The 25415-nt window shown below is 38.7% G+C and overlaps 1 protein-coding gene across 4 annotated transcripts in view; it reads right to left on the bottom strand.

The window, feature by feature from the left end:
• The window catches only part of FARS2 (phenylalanyl-tRNA synthetase 2, mitochondrial), a 230918-nt gene that overhangs the window by 192679 nt on the left and 12824 nt on the right, over positions 1 to 25415 (bottom strand). The window contains exon 1 of one of the 4 annotated variants that reach the window (XM_048938480.1): positions 2870 to 2908. The exons of 2 other annotated variants lie outside the window; for them this stretch is intronic. The gene's annotated coding sequence lies outside the window, so the exon portion shown is untranslated. Of the gene's footprint in view, positions 1 to 2869; positions 2909 to 25415 lie in introns of those variants that run through there. One more of the 4 variants, XM_048938479.1, reaches the window with a different exon arrangement.

The raw sequence follows: 25415 nt of genomic DNA, 5'->3' as shown, positions 1-25415 counted from the left end.
AGCACCTCCACATTATCTTCTCATTCTGTACTATAAGTCCCACTTTGCACTGAGGAATAATTATTTCCATTTCTTATAGTTCAATTTCATTAAAACATTCACATTTTCTTCTATCCCACTGAGAATGCAGTGGGGAGAAGACAGCAAAGGCACGTGGAACTAGGAGACTCCTCATTTCCCTTCTGTGCTTGCATTATAAAAGAAAAGGCAGCTAATCTGCTCTATCTCATATTACTATAGAGGCAAAATTTGTTGATTTAAGGACTCCCCACCCAAAACTGTCACTAGCTCTCTATCAAAAATAAAGAGGATACTGAGTGGGTTTTTGCTTTTCGCAAGGACCAGAATTAGTTTCAGGCAGTATTTTCACGAGCAACCTGCCTACCTGAACAGAGAATATGCTTAAGTCTGCAGATCATCAAGAGCTGACACTGCAGCTATGCTGGATAACAGGCTGAAATTCAAAATTATTCTGTCAACCTAGACAAGTGGACAGTAAAATAACAGAAAGATTCAGCAGGGGCAAGTGCAAGTTTTTGTACTTTGGCAGATAATCAACTGCACAGCAAGTGGCTAGATGGCGGGTGCTTCAGATGAAGGCACAGAGTTATAATAGACCACAAGCTGAAAACAAGTTCAAAATGTGATTTAAGAAGGAAATAAAGCTATCCTCATACAGGAATATAAAACAGAAGTATACACTCCATAACAGAGGAAGCAGTCCGGTCCGTCCATTTAACAGCAGTAAGAACACAGAATCAAACAGTCACGTGAAGAAACTGGAAAGATTCTTCATATAGCTACAGAAATTGTCACATCTCAAAAAGAACAAACTGTGTGGAAAGAATGAACACATTGGGACTGTTTGGACTAAAGAAGAAAGAAACTGAGGCATTTTCATCCTCATCAAGTCAGATGGAAAATTGCACAGTATAGGGAATAATTTAACCTTGCTGTACACAGCTAGTTAGGAAAAGCATCAATGTACCTAAACTGAAGTCAGAAGAAATTATGAAAGTTATTAGCAGCCTTCCTACAAATGGAGTGAACTACTGCAAGAAAGGGCTCGTGCACACCCCACTGTTTCATTATTTCATACAGATTTATGGAAACCTGCACATAAAGATAGGTATAAAATTCAGCCAACTTTTGGGACCAAAGAACTGACTAAATTGTATCTCGAAGGCTTTCCAGTCTTACTTTGGTTTGTTGCTTTGTAATGTCTGTGATCATCATTATTATTATTATTTAATGAAAGACGTAACAGAGGCTTACCCCTTACAGGTCTAAGCAAGTCTTTCTTTCAGCAGCAATTTTAATGGTGCTGATGGCTGTATGCTGTTCGTATTGCCAAAACTTTAGCAGGTGATGTATTTGCTTAGTCACTGTCATACTTTACCCATCTCAGCATTTATTCAGCAAGTGATTTAACACTGCAGAGTATGGCAGGTGTTACATAAAACACAGCACTATTTTCCATATTTTATTCCACTCACTGACATTCCTACTCTTAAATTAACTGGCAAGAGTACAAATACTCACAATCTTCACAAAAATGTCACAAACGGCTGTGTAATACCAGGAAACAGAACACACAATATTCTCTTCCTATTACAACACAATCTCTCAGTGATGTTTTGTACAAAAGGAAATAAAACTGCATACAAACTGCAGTGGTCACTCAGACACTGCTTGCTAATTGAATGCTGCACCAGCAATATTTGATTTACTTAAAACATATTACGGTTGCATTTCCACTAGACCCTTGGGCTTTATCCATGGTATAGGACAGGCAGAAAAATCAGTTTGGAGTAGGTTTCTCCATAATTCATCCCATTTGTCTTAAAGTTTTGTAGGTGGTCCAGACACAAATTCCCACCAAAATGAATGCAAAGTCACCAGATATGTCAGTGTAAATCACATTAGGCTGACAAATACTACTTACACTCCACTTTTCAAGCTGCAGCTGGACTTACTACAAATACCTATTTTGTTTTTTGTTTTTTTTTAAAGTAATCTCTCATACAGAAGTCAGGATTTTTTTCATTTGCACTCTTAAGCAACGTACTCTGCTTTCTTTTTAATCTCTTTTCTAAGAATAAGAGGACTTAAATACAACATTCAAGATCCAACATTTCAATGGATTATCACTGAAACACTCTCGCTGTTGTCTCTTTCTTACAAGTCAGCACTTCCCTGCTCTTCACTAACACTCCATCTTGGCTAATTCTTGACTAAAGCAAGATTAAGCACGAAGCACAACGTCAGTCTGTAAGTGTCTGTGACTTTATTGCTAGAAGGAATTGAAAACACAGTATTTCTCTTCTTAAAGCAACAACTTTTCAACCTGTGTTTTGTTACTTCAACATCTTAAGCAGGTTGAAACATAAATTGCAAGAAACAAGTTTGAATTCACTAGTCTTTCACTTTTTTCCCACAGCTATAAATACGAACAACAGTGGCCCCTAACTAGCAACAGCTGACATGCAGACTCCACTGATACAGAAGAAATGTTTTACTGTCACTACTGCTTTATTTCATGGTTAAAGAAAGTTAATGCAGGTGAACACTGGCAAAAGCAGAGGAGATAAAATTTTCTCTATCCTGTGCTACTTTGCAAATATGTGTATATATATGTACACATTTTCATATTCTAAAGTTTGTCATGAGTTAACAGCTGCTTCTTATAGCAAAATGCTCATAACCACAGAAAAGACATGCAAGAAGTCACACACACAGCCTGCGTTGGTGTTTTTAATGTTTTTATGTATTTCCAAGTGTATAATCAAGATGTTATAATCACAATATAATCAAGAGAGTTAGACAAAGTAAACAACGATCACAAAAGAGAATAAGTGGAAGAGCTTACCCTTCAGCTGAGCTCACCAGAAGACACCAAGAGAGGTGATCTCCAGAAGAGAACCTTCCCCTCTGGTAGCCAGCTCTTAAATAGGTCCAGGAGGGCTGGAGCCTGGCTCCCTCCTTCCGGCAGCACAGCTGAATTGCCTTCACCTGTGCTCCTCTGGCTGACTCATGGCTCGCCTCAGGTGATCAATCAGAGGTTCAGGCTGCGACTCAGCAGTTCCCATACACCAAGACATTCAAATTCATGTGAAGGCCAACTTTAAACAAGAAAACTGAAAAAACTAAAAATGCAATTCCAAAATTGGAATTCTTCTTACTGCATTATACACCATAGACTGCTCCCAGTGAAGAATTTTCACGATGCCCTTCTATATAATCACAGAATCTACTACATTATGAGCAAAGCTACTAATTTAATGACTTAGCAGTAAGACTGGAAAGGATCAGAGAATCAGAGAATCACCAAGGCTAAAAAAGACCTCCAAGATCATCCAGTCCAATGGTAAAGGCAAACTAAAAGAGAATATGTTGTTTCCCTGATACACTGTGTCACACAGGTAGACAGTGTCATCACAAAAAAAACCTCTGCTACTTAGCAAAATAGAAAAGTGCTGTCTCCAACATTCTGACGGTCAGATACGGCTGTCCACCTAGAATAATAAAGGAAAATCACATCTGCGTTTCATCCTACTCTTCCTGAACTAATGGCAGTCCTTTAGCACTGAGGTGCAGTCTCACCAGGCCATACCTCCATAGTGTCTGCCCCTAAGCAAAGTGGCTACCCACAGGAATTCAACTTCTAGACCTTTAAAAGGAGACACTGAGCAGGAATCAGGCAATCCTTCTGGGACATCCTCACAGATCACGTAGACTATGACTCTTGGGAACCAATTAAACCTACCATACTTCCAAATCCTCTTAAATGTTTAAGTTACTTCAAATGAACTTCACCCCTTGCAGGTATAAATAAATGAATCATATTACTGACCAAATAGCCGTTCCCAGTTTTCATGTTTTTACACAAAAATTAACACTTTTCTCTTGAAGAACAATTCTGACTTTTGGAACAGGACAGGCAACCATACCTTATAAATCATGAACCTATTTTAAAGACCTATCTCATGAACCCACAAAAACTTACATATTTTTTGTATGGGTGAAAGTAGAATCACAGAATCATAAAATATCCCCAGTTGGAAGGGATCCACAAAGATCTTACTGACATGATCTTAAGATTAGCACTTGTAACTTACAAATAACGCCACTCTCACTGATGCAAACTAGCAATGTTAAAACTTTTATACCTTATAACATAACCACTGCTGTTCTGTTGGCTTAAATCTCAAACAACTTATTTTGATTGATGCTGCAATCCAAAAGAAAAAAGAAAAAGAAGCATAGAAACAGATAGGGTATATTTGCCCTATTTGCACTAAAAATGTTAGACTGCATTGCTCCACACACCCAGTGCTGGGGCATTTGTTCACAGGTCAGTTGGGGTCTCAACTCTCCTTGAATTTCCACTTGTTAACCAAGAATTCCTTTCTTCCCCTGCCAAGTCTTTCTTGGCATCAGCTGAGACTCTGCTTGATTTTTCATTCTCCTTTAAAATTGTAAACCAGTTCAACTCTGCTCAGCATTTCACTGCACAAGACCCTTCTCTGAGCTCACAGAGGATACCAGCATAAGGTAAAATAAAGTTATTTTGTAATTGAGAAAAATGAAGCTTCAGCAGTACAATCTGCAGGCATACTGAAACCACAGAGAGCTTCAGTTCTGCTCCAGAGTTATCTCACACAATTTAGGACTTTTGACTAGGCTCTCCTGCACGATTCCACTGGAATTTAAGCACAAGCTCAAACACAAAGCTATCCAAGTGCTGCCTGCACCACCACGCCTCTCTGAATCTTTTATGGAGCTAAACGTATGAGCATAGCCCAGGGAAAATTAACAGTCATTCACATGCTCAAATGTCATGTTGCATGACAATTTAAGCTGTGCAGTGTGGCTGCAAAGTGAGAGTTTCATTGCAGTAGCAAAGGGGGACACTAATGTTAATTTAAAATAGATTTTTTCTCTGTTTTAAGAATAACTGAAACCCTTAATTTTCTCTGCACATTATAAAGATAGCAGCTTGCAAAATCATTGTCCGTGCTTGAAGTACCTAAAAGTGGATATGCATAAAATGGGAAAACTTGTTTTCTTCTCTGACCACCAATCCGTGACTGCAGCAGAGTGAAAGGAAAAATACTTCTAGCTTATTTCTATATGCTAAAAAAAAAAAAAAAAGGAAAATAGAACATGACTGTCTTCTCAACCACTTTGCCTTTTGAAGTAGCTCAAAGTACTCTTCGTCTCCTTTGCAACATAAGCAATGGATACTCCCAAATAAAATGTGTCACCACAGAAATGACCTGATGATGCAAACAGATAGGATAGTTTCTTTTTTGTCTTATGTGATGTGGAGTCTTCATTCGAGAGCACTGCCTGGTGTATTCCCGTAAAAATAGCCTAACTCAACTCAGTAGTTTGATGAAAATTCTTCTATTGCCAATTCTACAATGTAAATTTCAGTACAAGAACATGAGCAACAAGAAGGGAAAGTGATCAGACTTCCTCCTCTCTCACTTCCTCCATTATTTGTGTACAGGAACTGAGCAGCACAGCCGTACTGACTTCAGCAGCACGACAGAGGTTGAAAAGATTTGGCCCTAGAAAGATGTACTGACAGATGATGAAGCAGCAGTTGTACTGCAGAATAACAATTTACAGTAAAAGCTGAATAACTACTTCAATAAAAACATTCATTTCCCTTTTCATGTACTTTTATAACAGTCTTCTACTGCAGAACAGGCTTTTACCATCTGAATGGCATCTGCTTGTTCAATTAGCACATCAGATTTGGCCGTAGCAGTTACCATCAGCATGGAATGCGTGTTTAAGACACAAAGTTTTAAAGCATATCTATTAATGGCTTAATGAAAATACTCAGCAGAGCATAAACCTGATCACAGAGGAATCAAAACAAACACAGGTCCTTCCTGTGGCAAGCCACCTTCAGAAAAACACCTAAGAATCACACCAAAGCAAGTCCTTGTTCTCAAAATGAGTATTCATTCTCCTCAAAGCACCCCTCATGAATGCTGAAACATGTATTCCTGTATAAATACATAAATATATACATATAAATACACAGAGAGTCATTCTGAATTGAAGTTGAAATGTTAACAGTACATAATTATGGAAAACATATTCATGGCAAGCCAGCTGAAAACACAACCAGCACTTCCAAGGTAACACAAAATTTCTACCTGCACATGTGCAACAGCTTTGCACAGAGCTGGAAGCCACCATGGCCACCACCATTGCAAGACTGGGAAACACAGATCTAGGCATCCTAGATAAATCAGATTCCTTAAACACAAGCATACAATATGCACACTGTCTTAGCAAGTGGTATTACATACTGCTCTTAGCAAGTGGTATTACATACTGCTATTAAAAATGATTTAAAGATTAAAGAGCTCCCACAGCAAAACCCAAATACTACATATTTTGGTTCTCCCTGTACCTTAATTTTCCTTGCTTGTTAATTTCACTAAAATATGGGAATCAGATTTTGTCAGTTAGCAAGGTAATTAAATCTGCAGGTACCTCTTTGAATCCACTTCAGTATAAGAGCTGCCAGCACTTAAGTATTACATAATATTAACCTTTCAGACACTGCACACTGAGCGAGACTTATAGAGTAATATGTTTATACTTTATTCCATTATTCTTTATTTGTTCTTATGTATCTTAGGCCCAATTCATCACCAGAACACACCAGTAAAACAGCACTGAAGGCAATCATGTTGTAACAGTCACAGCAACCCTTTGCTTCGGTCATTACTGACTCTTCCCGATGGTCAGATCATCTTGGGGTTTCACTGCATGCAACACACCCCAGGAAGGAGATGCAACAGCACACATCTGAATTTAAGGTGGTGTGAAATCTGAGGTACTCTTTGTTTTCTTCTGATGCAAAGAGAAGAGGCAGTCCCTCAGCCTTTTTTGCTGGAATAAGCCCAAAGAAAATGGGAGGATGAGACCCTAAGAGAGGAGATATCTGACGGTTCATGAAAGGCCAAGAGCACTCAGCCCTGTGCTAAATAGCTGCATCAGCAGCTTGTGAATACAGGGAAAGGGTAATTTTTTTTTAAGACCTTAAACCTTCCCTCGTTAGAAGTCTTTACAGTGTATTTGGCCAAAACAGAAGTTAAGTTATCTGAGACATGTTAAGAATTTCCTTAGTTCACTTAGAGCTAATGATTAACAGAATGGAAAGACATCTGCACTGAAGCTTACCATTCTATGCTCTGTACAAACATACATAGTCCTCATCACAAGCGGCACGCAATCAAAAAGACAAGAGTGAAAACAGGAGAGACACTTCATAGCAAGTTTCTTCATACTTTTTCTTCTAATTTAGCAAAATTAGTATTTTGTGCACTAAATTCTTAAAATCCATAAACAAAAGGACAAAGCTCAGGGATACTAACTACCTGCACAGTAGAACAAGCATCCGCTTACATCAGGAAATACTTATTATCATAATAAAACATAGGTCACAAGAACTCTTAAAAAAAATTGGTCATTTTTGCCACTTCTAAAATCATATGCCACTATATTCCATGCACAGCATAAGAAAGAAAGTCATAAAGGCAAAAACACATGCACTTTTCCTTTTCAGGGTGGAACTACTACTAGTTCATTAACTACATGAACTAGAAGGCCATAATACCCAGAAACAATCTGCTTTATTCACTAAAGATACTGCCTTTGCTTAGTCTACTTTATTAGTTTTAAAACACATAATATGCTCTGCATGAAAGTGTATATGGCGTTAGGGTTCTGTGTTTTTAAACAAATTCACATTTCCATCTAAACACAACTGCATATGGCCTTACTCGACGTTAATCAGTAGCTGATAAACAACACGTTTGTCAATCATTATTTTAAAAAATAAAGATGTGTAAATATTAAGAAACTGATTAAATTTGTGTTAGGCTCTGTGATTGCTTGAAAGTGCATAAGGAGTTGCCCACGCCTATAGCAGGGGAGTTGGAAATAGGTGATCTTAGAGGTCCTTTCCAACCCAAATCATTCTGTGATTCTGTGTAGAGCAAAACCGATGCTAACTTCAACATTAAAGACTACAGCAATTTAAAACAGCTTCTTTCAGGTTTTGCAAAACAGTGAGAGTCAGGTATTTTCAAGAAAATAATACTAGAAATACACAAGATTGCCTACTCCTTTAAAGAACCTGTTTTAAAAATGACTTAAATCAATTCAGCTTGACTGGTGTCTTGGTTTGCATCCTCTTCCATGTCCAGAAAGAAAGTTAAGTTTCATACTGATGGGCAGCAAGCTGCTAGCTCACATGAATGATTTCTCATCAGCATCAAAGGAAGACCTTTATAAGTGCCTTCCCTAACAATCAGCTTGTGATGCTCTGAGGAAAACTGATTTCTTTCTAAAGGTGATAGCCTGGAATAGAGTTCCAACTCTCAATTAACCTAGGCTGCTTCCAGCTAATGAAGTAGAAGGGAGGAGAAAAAATACAAGATATATTACATTGCTTTCAGCATACTGATTTATTTATATTCAGTACGAATCTGTCCTGCTTCCAACTTTAAAGGTGAAAATTTCATCAACATATATGTAGGTGAACTGTTACGTCATGATGTGAACTGATGACTGAGCACATGGTGAAAGGCTTGGCTGGTCCAGGAAGCACAAATGCAAACAATTCACCTGTGCTTCTCACCTGACCAGAAGGAGTGGTCCCAGGTCCACCTTCCCCAGGGCTCATTTAAAGGCTAGCCTGCCCAGAGAGAATGTCTCCTGGGTGAAGGTTACTTCCAGAGAAGGGGGTGTTCTATAGCCAGGAGATTCTATAGCCAGTTAGATGTTGAATTTTTTCTGTATGTGATTACTGATATTCCTTATAATGTTCTTCTTAGTATCACAAGGAACTCGTCAGAAACAGTTGCTCTGCTTCCAAGGACCAACAATATAGTTAAGCTAAACTCAATTAATTGCATAGTGGTGACTTAGCTAAGTGTCTTCACAAAAATAAAAAGCAGGTTACATAAAGAAAAGAAAACTATAACATAAAGATCTTCTTGAAACACGTTGTCTTCAGCTACACTTAATGAGAATGTAGCGCTTCTGGTCCCCAGCAATCCCTGTGACAGGGAAGTAAAAGCAAACAGGAATTACCATTGTATCATTCACACCTAATGCCACTAATTAGTTCAGATTACATGGAAGAAGCTGTCATAAACTATATAACTGTTATGCATCTGATTGTTCAGCTCTGTGGCCCTAGAGATGTCAGTGTTGCATGCTTTCTCCGACAGCGTGCTGCTTGGTAAACGGAGGATGTTGCTTTCTACTCAAGATTCACTGCCTGCCTCAGTGACAGCCAACATACCATCTTAAAGAGTAGTCACTGTCCTATGAAAACATGGATAATGATGCAATAATCGGGGTATAATCTTTTTGGTTGACGTTTTTGGTTGACATTTTTGTTGTTTCATTTCCTCTAGAATATTGTACAGTTAATGTTATACCTGCACAATTACAGCTTATTTAGTATACTGTACAGAACACAAAGCAGCATGTCCCCACCATACAGTAACGATTAAAGAGGCAAAGCAGCATGTTTTGTATCATTCCAAAATATTTTGGGATTTTCAAGGGAAGAGATGACTACTCAAAGGCTGCCCCTTCAGTATTTAAAAAAATATTTTAAGATTTTTGTTTACAAAGACAAGCAGAGAACAGACAAATTGAGAATAACAAAACAGTAATGCTGATTTCCATCCTTATGTATTGCAAGTCAAAAACATTCTTGCAATGGCACTTTCCTCCCAGCTACTTACTGACAGAAATAGGTGATTAGTTATTTTGTTGGTTCAAACAACAGAGCAGGTGCAACTACTTGCATGATATAGAAAGAAATTATATGATTACATTATTCTTTTAAGGCATCTGTTTCACTGTACCACAGAGAAGATATAGTACCTTAGAGCTGCACTAAGGGAACTGTGGAGCTCTGGCACACTGCCTTTGAGAAACACAGGCATGTCACCCAAAAAAAACAGTGTCCAAAAACCTATGTAATCCCCTTCCAGAGATGTGTACCATGGAAATATTCTGTTATGTGCTCACAACTCCTTATCAAATAACATCCTATGATATATAATGTTTTAAATAAAGAGTAACGGACCACTTTCTTCATGACTGTATTTGATTCCCTCATCTGTTTAACTCTGCACTGGTTCAAACACCACCTACAATTATGCCAACACTTTGTCAAAAATAACTTATAAAAAAACCATATCAGTGCAACTCAAGAGTTGAGAGAAACTCAACATGCCTGTATCCCCCATCACCATCTAGAGGGTGTTAGCAGACAGTGCAGTGAGGTGTGAATAGGAGGGGATGGAGACCTTATTTGAAAAGGAGAGGAAAAGTCTTCACTTACTTTATATGCTGCAAGAATTCTGGGAGAAATACGTCCTGCTTTACCTCCTTTTTAACCTACTCTATCTCCTCTGTATGTTTATTACACTTTTTTTTTTTTTAACTCCCTATTTAACTGCTTACTGTATTCTTTTTCTGCACTTTCAAAAAACTGCATTTAAAGTTCTTCAATGTCCTTATGTTTCATTGCTTCTATTCAACCTTTTAATCCAACTGGAGCATGCTACATACATGTGTTCCCTCTCAAGGAAAGACATTTATACAGCCATGATACACATACAAGCTCACACACACAATCTCAGTCCCCTCCTGCTGCTCTCTGTAAGCATGCTACATTCTCTAGCCCCAGCATTTCAGACTTTTGCCTTTATTTATAGTGTCTTTTCCTACTCCTCTAATCTTCTCCCTAGCTTCTAGTTGCCCATCTGCAAGTTGCTGTTTGACCTGTCAGCACCCCAAAAAGTATTCATACTTTCCAATGGTTGCATAATGCTTTAAACTAAACACTTTTTTCTATTAGCTTCAGCAGAATAGACAGCATCCTGAAAAACAGAAGTTCTCCTTCTATACTCTATGTTGGTTTTCCTTTTGTTACACAAAATTAGGAGGAAGCTTCTACCTGCCTGGGGGTAGGAAGACCCCACAGAGAGATATGGGGAGCTGGACTGAGGCCAAGGGGATGAAGTGCTGGGTCCTGTGTGTTGGTCACAACAACCCCAGGCAATGCTACAGGCTTGGGACATAGGGGCTGGAAGGCTGTGTGGAAGAAATGGACCTGGGGATATTGATCAACATTTGGCTGAACATGAGCCAGCAGTTTGCCCAGGTGGCCAAAAAGGCCAACAGCATCCTGACTTGTGCTAGAAATAGTGTCGCCAGCGGGAGCAAAGAAGCGATCATCCTTCTGTATTCAGAAATGGCGAGGCCACATCTTAAGAACTGTGTTTGGTTTTGGGCCCTCACTACAAGGATGACATTGAGGTTCTGGAGTGTGTACAGAGAAGGACAGCGAAGCTGTGAGGGGTCTGGAGCACAGATCTTATGGGGAGCAGCTGAGGGAACTGGAATTGTTTCTTCTGGAGAAGAAGAGGCTCAGAGGAGACCTCATAGCTCTATACAACTACCTGAAAGGAAGCTGTAGCAAGGTGTGGGTTGGCCTCTTCTCCAACATAACTACCAGCAGGATTAGAGGGAATGGCCTCATGTTACAGCAGGGGAGATTCAGGTTGGATGCAGTTTCTTCTGCAGAAAAATGGTTAGGTGCTGGAAGGGGCTGTCCAGGGAGGTGGTGGAGTCACTGTCCTTGGAGGTGTTCAAGAAATGTTTAGATGTTGTACTGTGGGACGTGGTTTAGTGTGGAAATAGGGGTAGATGGGTGGTCTGTTGGATTGGATGATCTTGGAGATCTTTTCCAAACTTGGTGACTTTATGATTCTGAATAGATAACTTTTCCCCGTGGGGAACTGGCTCTAAATCACTCCCTGGAGAAGCTTCTCCCTCTCACACAATGTACTGAACTCACCAAAGAAAAATGTCAGAAAATGAAATACCAGAATAAAAACACAAGATTATCCTTGCCCTGCAATCCAATAGTATCCTCCCATTCTTTTGGTCTCAGATTAACCTGTAATGCATACCACACATGCACGCCCAACTACAGTACGTATTATTTTGGTACATCTATCTTCCAGTGCCATTATATTTTTCTCTACATGCAGCTCCTGTTTAATAATTATTCCCCTCTTTATTTAGGAGCCTATTAAGAATCCACAAGCAACCAGCAACTTCACTGCAGAAGTATTAAGGAAACAGAATGACTTTTCCAGTTTAAATACTACCCCTATCTAATGAGCAAGCCACCATTTCTTCACCTCACACAAGGTAGGAACAATAGCTGCAATGCTTTCATCATTCAAGTTAATTGAAAATCTCAGAAGCCTCTACCTACACATCACAAACTTCAATAGGAGTGTCTTCCATCACAATTCACAGGTTGATGGAGCTGTGCACATGTGTAACTTGTGCTAACTACTTCAAAAAGTTTGTAGAGTTTTCGGAGACAACAACCACTAAAACACTGGAAGAAGACTGAATAGCTGCAGAGATTAAAAAGAGAAAGTCAGATACATTTTAGTTGTTGATTTGTTTCTACTTAGGGAGGGGTACTGACTTAGTGCTCGGTTTTTTATCTGAAGGGAAAAAAGGAAGAAAAACACTTTTTTTCCACTGGAAGTATTTTCTCTTCTCTTAAAATAAAGTTATAAGTCAGGCATCTTAAAGTAAGCTCGTCCTCTGATTTTGAGACAGAAACAGCAAAATTCACTCTCCTCCGAGTTTGAAAAACAAACAAACAAAAAGTAAAGCAGAGGTCTCCATGCATTCCTGTCCTTTCATCATCAAATTTTTATCAAGCATCTCATAACCCATGGCATTCTGCTTAAAGTCTCCAGCTTTTGGAATGTGAGGATGAAAGCGGAGACTGAGCTTTAATTTTATTTTCATTCTGTAAGCATACATTCCTTATGAAAGAAACTTAGAAACATGGATTACTTATTTTTCAAGCACCGAAAAACAAACACAATGTTCAAAATAATTCACTTGGAGACATTTTATCATTTCCTAACATTTGTAGGTTTGTAAGACTGCAACACTTTCTTCAAACAGAGCCTTGAATGTTGAACAAACATTAACAACAAAGGTGCTGGGAAATGCAACCACCAACATTAAGACTTCCCTTCAGATACATGGAAAATAAACCATGGTTTGAAACTACCCGTGTGTAATTTAATTAGTATTACCACACATGAACTGAAGACCAAGCTCTGACAATAGGAAGCATAACTAAACTGTTTACATTTCTTGCAAGATCACAGTTTGTGATCTTGGTTTGGATATTGGGAGTACACTGATCATTTTCAATATCCGTGAGGAAAGGATAAAATATGTGAAAAGTTCAACACACAAACTGTGCAAATTGACATACCTGGGGAGAAAAAATAGTAGGCAAAGAGGCAAAGCTGGGGTAGGGAGCAAGGTCAAGAATAATCCCGTAATTTATCAACACACATTGGTCTGAGATAGATACCACTTAGGAGATAACTTATTTTGCTGCAGAGTACAATCTTGTCAATACTATTTGCACACATGTGTACATATATTCATGTAAATACATACATATACACACAAATTATATACCAGAGGCATTTCAATAATGTCTCTATTACCATTGTTTAACATTTGGCTAGCCCTGAAATGGTCAGGCAGTTGGACTAGATGATCTAAATGGTCCCTTCAAACTCTATTCTGTATATTTGATTAAGAAGCATTACTTATTTACACTCTTCTCTAATGGATTAACTCCCCTATCCAATTTTTTTCTCTGAAATTATCTGGGAGAACGTGATATAATTGCCATTAACCTAAGTCTGAGTGTCTCTCTGAAAGATGTTCCCTGTCCTGGCTGTAAGTTACTAGACAGAACAGACAAAATTCCTCTGACTGTCCTACTCATACTGTCAATCTAGACAATATAATGTTCCACCTTACTTTCACATCTGTAATGGTTGGTTGCTATGTGGCATTAAAAACAAAAACAAGGAGAAAAACACATTTTGAGGAGCAAAGAACTATTGATTAATGCACATTGTCTTCTATTTACCAACTCTCTAGACAGCCTTTCTTACACAGTCACTCAGGACTTTTAAAATTATTATTTTCATCTTTCCTTCTGAAAAAAAACCCATAAATTTAATTCAAAGACCTCCAACATTAGCATGCCATTCCCTCTCTACCATGCAGCATCTCTTCTGTAGATCATAATTTCAGTATCTCAGTCCTTTATGAGTGAAAGACAGAACACTGACCTATGGGTCAGATGCTCCATGTAGCAGCACTTGTTCAACTGACAGAAGGACTGAGCCCAACTGCTTATAAAGGCACTAAGTGGAAGACTGGCAGTAAAGAGGTACACTTTAAACATAAATAAAGATGTGTAACAGCAGCAAGGGAAATTTAAAACTGACAGATATTCTCTTTCAAATTTGCCTCAATTGAGGCAAAGGAGCAACTTTCACCAAATCAAAAACAATTGTTTAAAATGCTGACTCAAAGCACTTTGGTAAATACCTCCTCTTTGACCATATTGTTTTATTACTCTCTTAAAACTCTGTTATTTCTATGTTATTCAATAAATGACTGTAGGAACACTTCAGTATCATTGGTTACACATCAGCCTTGATTCAAAGAAATAATTTATTAGATAGGCCTTACCTTCGATAATGGACCACTTATGCTGTCAGTTAAAATGGAAAGGATGTACCTGTTCTTGATCACTGCTTTGGGGTCTGCAAGGTCCTTCTTTCAAAAAATGGCCTATCTAAATCTGCCAGGCAGGTTTCTCCACGGGTTCAAGTTAGAATAGCAAATGAGCTGAGAAAAATGCAGTAGGATGAGGAACACGCATGGTCCTCAACTGTAAAACTCATCTAGAGTTTTCATATGAAAAAAAAACTGCATAAAAATCTAAGCGTTACTTATTCATACTGTGACCAGACTGCTCCCTCATTTCTGAGGTCAGCGGAAAGCTACCTTCAGTATCATACACTAGACTTGAGATGAGTGTCTTAAATTAGTAAAAATTTAAAAAATAAAAAAAATTGGACTCCATTGATGAAAAAAATGCATAGGTTTTCACTCAATCAGTTCTGCCTGACACAGGTGTATCATTCACTCATCCAGATCATCAGCGTTAAGGTTGAGGTACTTGAGCTGACTCCTTTTTGTATGGAAATCTCTCCTGAAAACATCAAGATCTATTTTTGTACTTATATTTGGAGGGGACACAAATAATTGAGGTCAAACTAAATTCAAATGTGTCAAAGTGGTTCTCCATCATGAATGATGAAGTTTAAAACTTGCCAAAATGCAAACTCAGAAAGAGTGAAAAATCAGTCCAAAGCCATGGATAAAACACATCATTCACTGGAGGCAAACTCATCTGCGAGAAAGTTGCAAGAACACATAAGGACTCTATAAAAAAATATAAACATATGTAAATAATTATACATTTCACTCTTGATTACCCAATAGCTGAAATACCATGGTTTAAATCAGATCTCTGTGATCTCAAGCCATTGCTGACTGAATTGATCACAACAATCTGTAACAGTTATCCTAGGATACCACACTACCATTTGGAAAAATAAAATATAAAACCTCACACCGACTAAACAAACAAAAAGAAAATCTGCAACACTTCATTCATGGCCTCCTAAAGTCTATCATTTATCTTGATTCTTTCTGTATGACTGACAGTGGCTATTTATTAAAACAGCAAGGCAAAAATAGGTCTACGGGTGGATAATAAAATAATCCAGTAAACATAGTGAGAACAATGAGGTCTTCACATGTTTCCTTGAGCAGAGAGGTGGTATACATTGCACCACAGGGACTACAACTTGAATACTGCACTCAGTTTAGGGCCTCGCACTGCAAGGAAGTTACAGAGTGCACAGAGAAGTGCAATAAAGCTGGTGAACAAACAAGAAAACAAGACTTACAAGGCACAGCTGAAAGAAGTGGGGTTTGGTTTGGAGAGAAGGAGGACAGAGGGAGACCTTACAGCTCTTACAACTTCCAGAAAGGAGGTTGCAGTGATGAGAGTTTCAGACTCTTTTCTTGGGTGACATGTGATAGGACATGAGCAAATGGCCTCAACAGGAGAGCTTTAGATGAAGATTAAGAATTTCTTCACAGAGAAGGTGATCAAACATTAGAATAGGCTGTCCAGCAAAATGGTGAAGTCCCCATCCACGGAGAAATTAAAAATGTGTGGATGTGGCACAAGGCTTATTTTTGGAAGTTGGTAGGTAAGGTTGGCTGGAGTTGGTGATTTTCAAGGTCATCTTCAACACAGATGACCATGAGAACAAACACGCCTGAGAGTGGTTTCTCACTCATTCCTTATTCTTTTAGTATTACAGAGAAAACTACAACATTATGAAAAAAAGTGGGAAAGACCACAAAGAGAAGAATAATTTGATGTTCCATGCATTATACCCATAAGGACTGGGGATGTACTTCTAAGTGACAGAGAAGGGCCAACAAACGCTCTCACTTTGGGAAACAGCAAGGGGAAACCGCGTATTTGTCCAGAGGAATTTAGGAAGGCAACGAGGCTGATAGCCTCGCTGAAGTGATTCTACACCAATGCATACAACATGAGAAATAAGCAGGAAGAGATGGAGACTGTGGTGCAACTATAAAACTATGATCTGATTGCTATCATAGGAAGCATGGGATGAATAACACAACTGGAAGTGGGCTCAGAAAAGGTGAAGTGCAGAGCGTTGGTATTCCCTGACACACATAGAGACTGGGAGAACTCCTTGACAGAAGCTCTGCCAAGAAGGACTTGGGTGTTATGGTGGTTGAAAACCCGCACACGAGCCAAAAAAAAGGATTAAATTAAAAGAGGAGACATTTAGGTTAGATGCTAAGAAGAAATTCTTTCCTCAGAGGATGGTAAAGGAACGGGCTGCTGAAAGAAGCTGTGGGTGAAGATCACTTCAGCAGATCTTCTAGACCAGGTTGGTTGGAGCCCTGGGGAGCCTGATCTAGCGGGTGGCAGCCCTGCCCACAGCAGGGGGTTGGAACTGCGTGGTTTATAAAGTCCTTTCCAACCATTCTATGATTGGCTGGTGAAAATTCAAGTCACAAGCTGACTAAAGAGAAGAAACTGAAAGATATAATTGATTCCAATTCAAAACATGCAAAGACTTCCTATCAGCTCTTAATGCGAGATTCCTTGGTGATTTTAGAATGCAGGGAAAAAAAACAAGCAAAAAAACTCCAGCAGATGGCTCTAAATGAGGAGAGCAGAGATAGGTGACTAACTAGTCTGAGAGGAATAAAAATAAAATGGGAACAGTGCCACAGTCTTATTTTTTTGTTGAGCCACCTGGAGAGGTAGCAGACTTATCAATGAATGCCAAAAATGAGTAGTGCCCATCTGCTCACCCTGATAAATAACCCTCACTAGAAAAAAATATAAAAGAATACAATTCCCTCAGCACTACTCACATGCTTTCAGCAGACCTGTTTGTTTAAAATATTTATTTTTGTATTAGAGATTTACACCTGCTTGCCCTGAACATAGTAATTCTTTAAGATAACCCTTGGAAGCACATGGCAAGTCAGTAGCTTTAAGAATTCATGATGACAGACAGCTCCAACAACTTCCTTCTAAATAAACAAAAGCTCTATAATTATTGCTGCCTTCAAATTGCCTGTGAAAAGATGTTGCTGGCCAACTAAATGAACTGATAACAATAGCTCCAAACAGGAGAGGCAGTTGAAAGTTCAAAAAGTTTGTATTCCTCTTCAGATAAGAGAAGTTGAAAGTACCTCCGTTCACAGAGAAGCCCAAGAGCAATGTTATAAGCTCAGTTTATCTCCTCTGCTGGCCACACTGAACAGTTACGGGTAAAATCCTTCAGCTGATACTAAATGTGAATTGAGAAAGAACATCAGAGCCAACAGAAAATGATACGGGCACTACTTGGGTCTCCCAAAGTATCACTGCAAAAAGAAAAAGAAGATGAAAACTAAAGCATAGCTGTTTGGTTCATGTGTTTGAAAGTAAAATGACTTTATTAGCACTACCTTGTACCAGCTGTCAGATTTTGCTTTTTATTCGAAGAATTGTGTAAGAGCTTCTAACAGAAATTCAAATGCTCCAGGATTGATTTTCTGTTTCAGAACTATGTACTTTTTTGCATATGACAAATGCAGCTAAAAAAAATCTACCACCTTTGTTTTGACACCATCAATTCTATGACATCAATAAAAGCAACTCTATCACCAAATTGTCCAGGTTTGTTTCAAAGGTGGTTGTGAATGTATAAGGTTATCATATCAGTATAGTTTCCTTTACACTAAGACTTGTACACAAATATTTGGTGATAACTTCAGCATTTCATATAACAAAAGAAATAAGATGGAAGCTTATGAACAGGAGTGAGACCTACTTTTTATATGAGCAGTGTATGATAAGGGGTAATGGTTTTAAGCTAAGAGAGGAGAGATGTTCATTACCTTCTAGGAGAAATTCTTTATGCAGTGAGGCAGTGGCACAGCTGCCCAGAGAAGCTGTGGTGCCCCATCCCTGGAGACTCAAGGCCATTTCAGATGGAGCCCAGAGCAGCCTGAGCAGGTGGGGGGCAGCCCTGCCCATGGCACAGAGTTGCAGCTGGGTGGGCTTTAAGGTCCCTTCCAACCCAACTCGTTCTGTGATTCTATGAAAAACGTGACCGAATTAAACTTGAAATACATCTCATACACTGCATGTATGAAGAGAAAGGATTTAACAGAAATAATTTTTGAACCATTGTGGGTTAAGAGAGAGAATTGCCAGGTTCAATGCCAACCACAGAATTCCCTTTAAATCCAGAATTCTTCTTAAACCTCGAATCCAAGTGAGAAAGACTTCCACCAAAGCCAATGCACTCCTGAGATCACGTCACAGATTTTTAACCATAGCATTATTCTCAAGGCATCCCCTTTCTAGTCCCATGGAAACAGAAGTTTGTGCTTTTCTTTGTTAAATATTTTTTCGAAACATATGGAACAAAGCCTGCACCACTAAAAATTTGTATGCCAAACAGGCATCCTAAATTCTTAATGCCTACTATAAAAACGCATCAGGAGGAAAGTTAAAGTTATTATAACGTTCATCACCCAATACATTCATAGCAAAACACCCCTTCACTTCTTTAGTTGCCTGTATCTTCTAGTCATTTGTGTTTCAGTATAGCATATGAGTATGCTGTGGGAGGCAGATCTTGACCACACTAGAAACAAGAAAGACCAGACAGAAGTAGGCAGTATCCGGATCCAATCCATTTATTTCTAAATGGCTTTGGACAGGGCTCTGCTGCTGAAGGCTTCCACCCATATCTTTGAGTATGAATCCTAACCAAAAATCAAAGATGCAACACATTTTCATTTTACGAAGCATTTAACAGTTTCACATTGTGAAAAGGAAAAGATTACATTTATAAATGGTATCACTGATCTGTGCTTACAGCTCACTGAGACCATTTAATATTGCATACAGTGAGCTTGTTGGGACAGGGTTTATCTTAGAGCAGAGCATCTTGCCTCTAGTGTGCATAACGCTATTTTTTTAAGAATGCACTGTAATTTTCCAAGTAGAAATATCCCTAAACTTTCGCTTTCAAAAAGATTTCACTGTTTTTCCTCACTGCACACAGAATTATTCAATAGCTGTTTATTACAATGCAAAAAACTGAGTTTTTCCTTTCCGTCCAGGCTACCAGATTCAATAACACTTGGCACCAGCCTCCCTGAAAATAAAGAACTTAGTAACTAGCCCAACCATAACATTAATACTTCTGGAAACCATCATTTACAGAAGCATAAACAGCAAAACAATCCATTCCAACTTAGAAGCATAGCTGAAACATAGCCCTGAGGGCCAGTAATTTGAAATAGGCATTCTAGAATTAGGCAACTTATAGGTTGGAGAATGGCACGGAAAGCACAGAAACCCAGTTTTATATGAATTCTTTCAATAAGCTGATTTTGGTTCAATTCTTCTCTCAATCATAGGCGCTGTGTGAAAAATGGCTTTAAGAGTACAGTATTCAACTGATTTAAAAGTCTTCCTCCTAAGAGAGCAGACATCTGAAATGGGATGATTTTAGCCACCCCAGAAGAACAAATTAAATGCATTAATTCATTCCTGATGTTGGCACTGGTTATATTCCCATTCTAACATTCTCCTATAGCAGTAAAGAGCTTTGTCAGCTGAATCATCATTTTACACTGTTTTGTGCATCCACTCTAAGCATTTGAATCTATTTTAATTACTTAGCCATATCACAGTGTACTAGAGTGATTTCTTTTTATTATTATTATTTTTTTTCTACATTTAAGTATTTCTGCTAGACGTTCTGGCCAGCTTGGAAAACGAGGAAGCCTCCACAAGCAAAGCAAATAAATGAACAAACCAGATGCTCCTTATGTAGTAATGGTTCTTCATTCCTCTGTTGACCCAATCCTATCTTGAAGCACCCAGTTTTTCGTTGAGAAAATATTCTTTTTCTTGCAAAAAAAAAAATAATCAAAAAGAGAGCAATGGAACAAGAAATATTCAGTTCCCAACCTAAGAATATCTGTTTCCACAACATCTAGAGAAACTGAGAACAGGAGGTTTTCAGGTTTTTATGTCACTTGCAAGACACCCTGTTGCTACCAAGGAATGACAGAGAACTGCACAAATGCAATGGTCAGCTCAGTCTTTATTCCTGAGTATTTAGAATCACCCTTTAAAAATTATAATTATTTACTACTTCACATAAGTATAAATGATGATAATGAATAGAAAACCAGAAGACCAATTGCACCACATAGCAGTCATCAGTGCTGGTGCAAATCCTCCAGGACAAAGTTTATTCATATCCAGGATTCTACGTAGTCTAGGATCACAGAACATTACACTCTTCCCTCAATAATTATTGTGAACAGCATTCTACAGAAAGAATACATCTCATGTTAATGCTGTGGTTCCCTATGAGTATATAAGCTAGAGAGCTCAGTTCCAAATGCAAATCAGAGTTTATAAACATCAAAACATGCTGGTCACTCCATCAGAAGAAAAGCCTATTAGCAACCATTAGTAGGAAATACCAGCATGGTTTTCTGCAAATTTTGTATTCGCAGCCAGTGATTGATAAGATCATTATTAAATATCAGTCATGCTCTAAACAGGTATGGTTTGTAAGCTGCAAATCATGCACAGTACACGGTAGTGCATTTTAAGAGTGAAATAAAAATAAGACACCATTCCATAAGGTAAATATATTACCTAATACATGTTTGGCAGATCACCATCTTAAGGAGAGACAGTAGTAATATTACCTCCTAGTTTCTTTATTATTATTTTTTTATTTTAATACAAAACCTCATACTTCAAGCAACAGAAAGTAATTCAGTTTTAAGTTACTAGCTTACTTTATTTTTTTAATCAAATTTTGAATATATCCAGTAACAGAACAAAGTCACTTAAGTCCAAATTTTGGCTTGATCATTCATACTGAAAGCATGTCTCCAAAAGGCAGCCTATTCAGTTGCAAGAGCGTATGTTCGTGTCTATGTGTGCATTTCCGTACACATCCACGCGGGGAACAATGACTGGAAAATACATTATTCTTTGTCAAATCACTTCAAATTACATGGGGGATTTTTCCTTGATTGTTCACACAGTCAATTTGGCATCAGCAAGTCCACAGCATATAAACTGTCCAAGCAAACATTGGGATATTGCTGCCACTTTAAACAAAGCAACAGGAAAAGAACATTGAAAACACTGAGAGCTACATTTCTCCTGCTTTTTGGAATCACAGCAACTTCCTCTGAAGTGGAAAAAAAATTAATGCATATGGTTCTCAAAATGGATAATCAGCTACTGCTGCTAATTATTTATTAATTACTGTGGCTTCCTCCCACTGGTGATGGGTACCACAAAGGAACAGCTTTCTCAAAACAAGTAGATGATCAGAAAAACGGAGCTTTAAATGGATCCTTTCCAGATCTGCAGGGCTAAATGAGTAAGTAATGTAAGGAAAGGATGATTTGTTAAGCATACTTTCAAGATACATGAGCCACTCCAGATACATGAGTTTAAGTTCAGCCACTTCAACTTAGTCCATTTCAGAAACAAGTCTGAGCTCCAATGCATGATCGAAATACAAAGTCCAATGGTTTAGAGCTGGAACTCTCCATGTCCCAGCTCTCAGCATGCTAATCCTTGTTTGAAATATCAGGTTCAAGTCCCCTATGGAATTACTGCATCAGTTATGATGAGGGTCTACCTCCCACATCCTAACTTCTCTCAATGGTTATAGTCTTCTGCAAAGCAAAGCTGTCCACCATGAAAGCCTAATGACAGCAAGATATGGACAGTCAGAGCTTGGGTTAGGGTGATGTAACAAGGGAAAATCAGAAGCAGTCTAGTCCAACACCCCATCCAAAACAGGTCCAGTTAGTGGAGGTTGCTCAGGGACTCATACAGTTAGGTTAGAAGTGATGGTGTTTTCACAATTTCTCTGGGCAACATAATTTTATCTATTTAGAATTTGATGTTCTGCCCCATTGGTGTCCAAGAGGGCCAAGGACATCCTGGCCTGCATAAGAAACAGTGATGCCAGCAGGCGCAGGGAGGTGATCATCCCCCTGTACTCAGCACTGGTGAGACCACACCTCAAGTACAGCATTCAGTTTTGGGCCCCTCACTACAAGAAAGACATTGAGGACCTGGATGTCCAGAGAAGGGCAACGAAACTGGTGAGGGGTCTGGAGCACAAGTCTTATGAGGAGGGGCTGAGGGAGCTGGGATTGTTCAGTCTGGAGAAGAGGAGGCTCAGGGGAGACATCGCTGCACTGTACAACTTCTGAAGGGAGGTTGTGATGAGGAGGGGTTTGGCCTCTTCTCCCAGGCAACAAACAGAACCAGGGGAAATGGCTGCAAGTTGTGACAGAGGAGGTTTAGGTTGGAGATAAGGAAGAACTTTTTCTCTCAGTGAGTGGTCAGGCACTGGAATGGCTGCCCAGGGAGGTGGTGGAGTTGCCGTCCCTGGCAATGTTCAAGAGGTGTCTGGATGAGGAGCTGCAAGATACGGGTTAGTGCTTGAGGTAGCTGTGGTAATGGGAGGACAGTCAGACTAGATGATCTTGTAGGTCCTTTCCAACCTTGTGATTCTATGATAAGTTTGCTTGATAACATAAAAAAGCCTTATAGTTAACATTTTCCAAATGGGTGAATAGGCAGAGAAGTCTGGTTTCAATTGCATAACTTGGGAAATAATCAAAGCTACACAAATATCTTAAGTAACACAAAAAAAATATCAAATTTACACATTTATTTCTCAGGCCTTAGAAAGCAGGTTTTACCATCTTCATTGTCTATGCCTGATTTGAAGCGTGTGATAAACAAATGCCCAAATGTCTTTTGTTTCTGTCTAGTTACTAACATAAGATACTGATGGACTTTGCAACTCTGTACAGTGAAGATGTCAGAATTCCCCCCACTCCTCCAAGAGCTGCTTATCCACAGCACTGAGAAAGAACATGTATGTTTATGCTGGAAGAATACACTGATTTCTATAGTGAACCAAATAGCCAGAATTTTAAAGTAAATATGTAAGTGAATAAATAAGACTAATTCATTTCTTGGTCTTCAACTTGCAAAATAGGTTCTTCATTTCGGGTTTTCTACTTCCGAACATCACACCACAAAGCAAGAATAGCTTCCATTAGAAAAACAATTCATTTAAGATTCTACATCACTAATGGAGATGTTCATTTGAGGAAGAAGTTTGATACATTTATGACAATCTACTGCATGCTTCTCTATATTATGGCAACATGCTATCAGGTTCTGAAGAAGTGGACACATCACTGTGAAGTTGATTGTTTAAGCAGCCTTCCCTCTGCAACAATCTAACAGCTTACATATGTAGTTTCTTTGAAATCTCAACATGTTCTAATGGTCTTCTATACCAGAGAAAAAAGCCTTCTGCTTCAAGTCCTCCCCTGCAGACATATATTGTTCTTCAGAAATAGAAATCCATGTGTTGTCTTCCAGACTTTTGCATAAAGTGCCTATTCTCTGTTCTTTTAAAACACTTCAGTACAGTGCTATTTTCTTTTTCACTTATGTAAGATGTGGAAGCCAATGGAATACAATTCATCCTCAGTACCTTAGAGTAAGCTTTTCGTAGGCAAACAGCAAAACCAACAAAACTATTTCCTTTGTGTCTGGAAGCAAAGCTCGCTTGCAGATTCACTGATAAGGGACAAATTCACCCCATTAGCTCTGCTTCAGCTATTAACGCCTGTTAATAGGGACTCTCTCCTCTACTAAGCCTTTTTCTCTCAATTAGCCCATGTAACTTCCTGTCTTTTTGGGATCTGGACATCCCCTGAGAAATCAGACCAATGTAAGTGGAAAAAGAAGGACTAACAGCGGATGTTCAAATACCATCTTGCAGACCTCACTTCCTTTCCAAATCAACATTTAAGAACTATAATTTGCAAGAATAACTTTAAACTCAACTGTGTCTGCAAAAAGTGACTGCAAAACAAAGTAACAGCTTAAGTGAGTGTACCATTCTGGTTCTCAGAAGTGACAAATTCTCCTCTCCGATGAAGTTCATCGCTAAATAACTTACAGACAATCCGCTACCCTGGGAGCAGATTACGCTTATATATAATCTGTTCACTCCTTCAAAGACAGTTCATCAAGTATACCTACTGTTTCCACTGCACAGGAACACATTTAAGTGTGAGCAGACTAACACCCAGAAATCTGAAACAAACTACCACAGCATTTCAGCTGAGACTAACAGAACTAGTAGAGACTCTATAGAGTCAATCCAGACATACGCAGAGTAGTTGTGCTGCACCCAGACTGCACGCTTTTCTGTAGGTGATCCTGGGCAGAGAGGTATGTCAGCCCCCATTTTCCAAATGGGGAATTTCCTCTCTTTTGAAAGGACTGGGAGGTCCAAGAGCAATGATGAGAAGTGTTTGAAACATTAGACTACATTAGACTGTATGGAAACAGTAGACTACATCATAGCCGGATAAGTAAAAAACTAATATATTCAAACACAAGAAGTCAAATCCTAAATTCTATTCAGCAGATAACCATACTCCAATTACATTCTCAAAAATCTTATGGCTGTTACCAAACAGCAGGTTTGGGATTGTTTTCTTCTTTGTTTTTTTTTTGTTTGTTTGTCTGCTTTGGTGTGTGCATACAATGATAACCTGATTTTTACCTGTGCTCTTACAAGACATATAACACGCAAGATTAAAAACCTTTTTTAGATAGATACGACAGAAAAAGGCTTTCCTGGGTCCCTTCTAAAACTGAAATGCAGAATTAGCAATGCAAGCTCAGCTATCAGCAGCTAGAGAGAAAAAAAGACCTC

This window comes from Lagopus muta, chromosome 3 (genome assembly GCF_023343835.1).
Source record: "Lagopus muta isolate bLagMut1 chromosome 3, bLagMut1 primary, whole genome shotgun sequence".
Taxonomy (NCBI): Eukaryota; Metazoa; Chordata; class Aves; order Galliformes; family Phasianidae; genus Lagopus; species Lagopus muta.
This window is presented reverse-complemented; position numbering and strand designations above follow the sequence as displayed.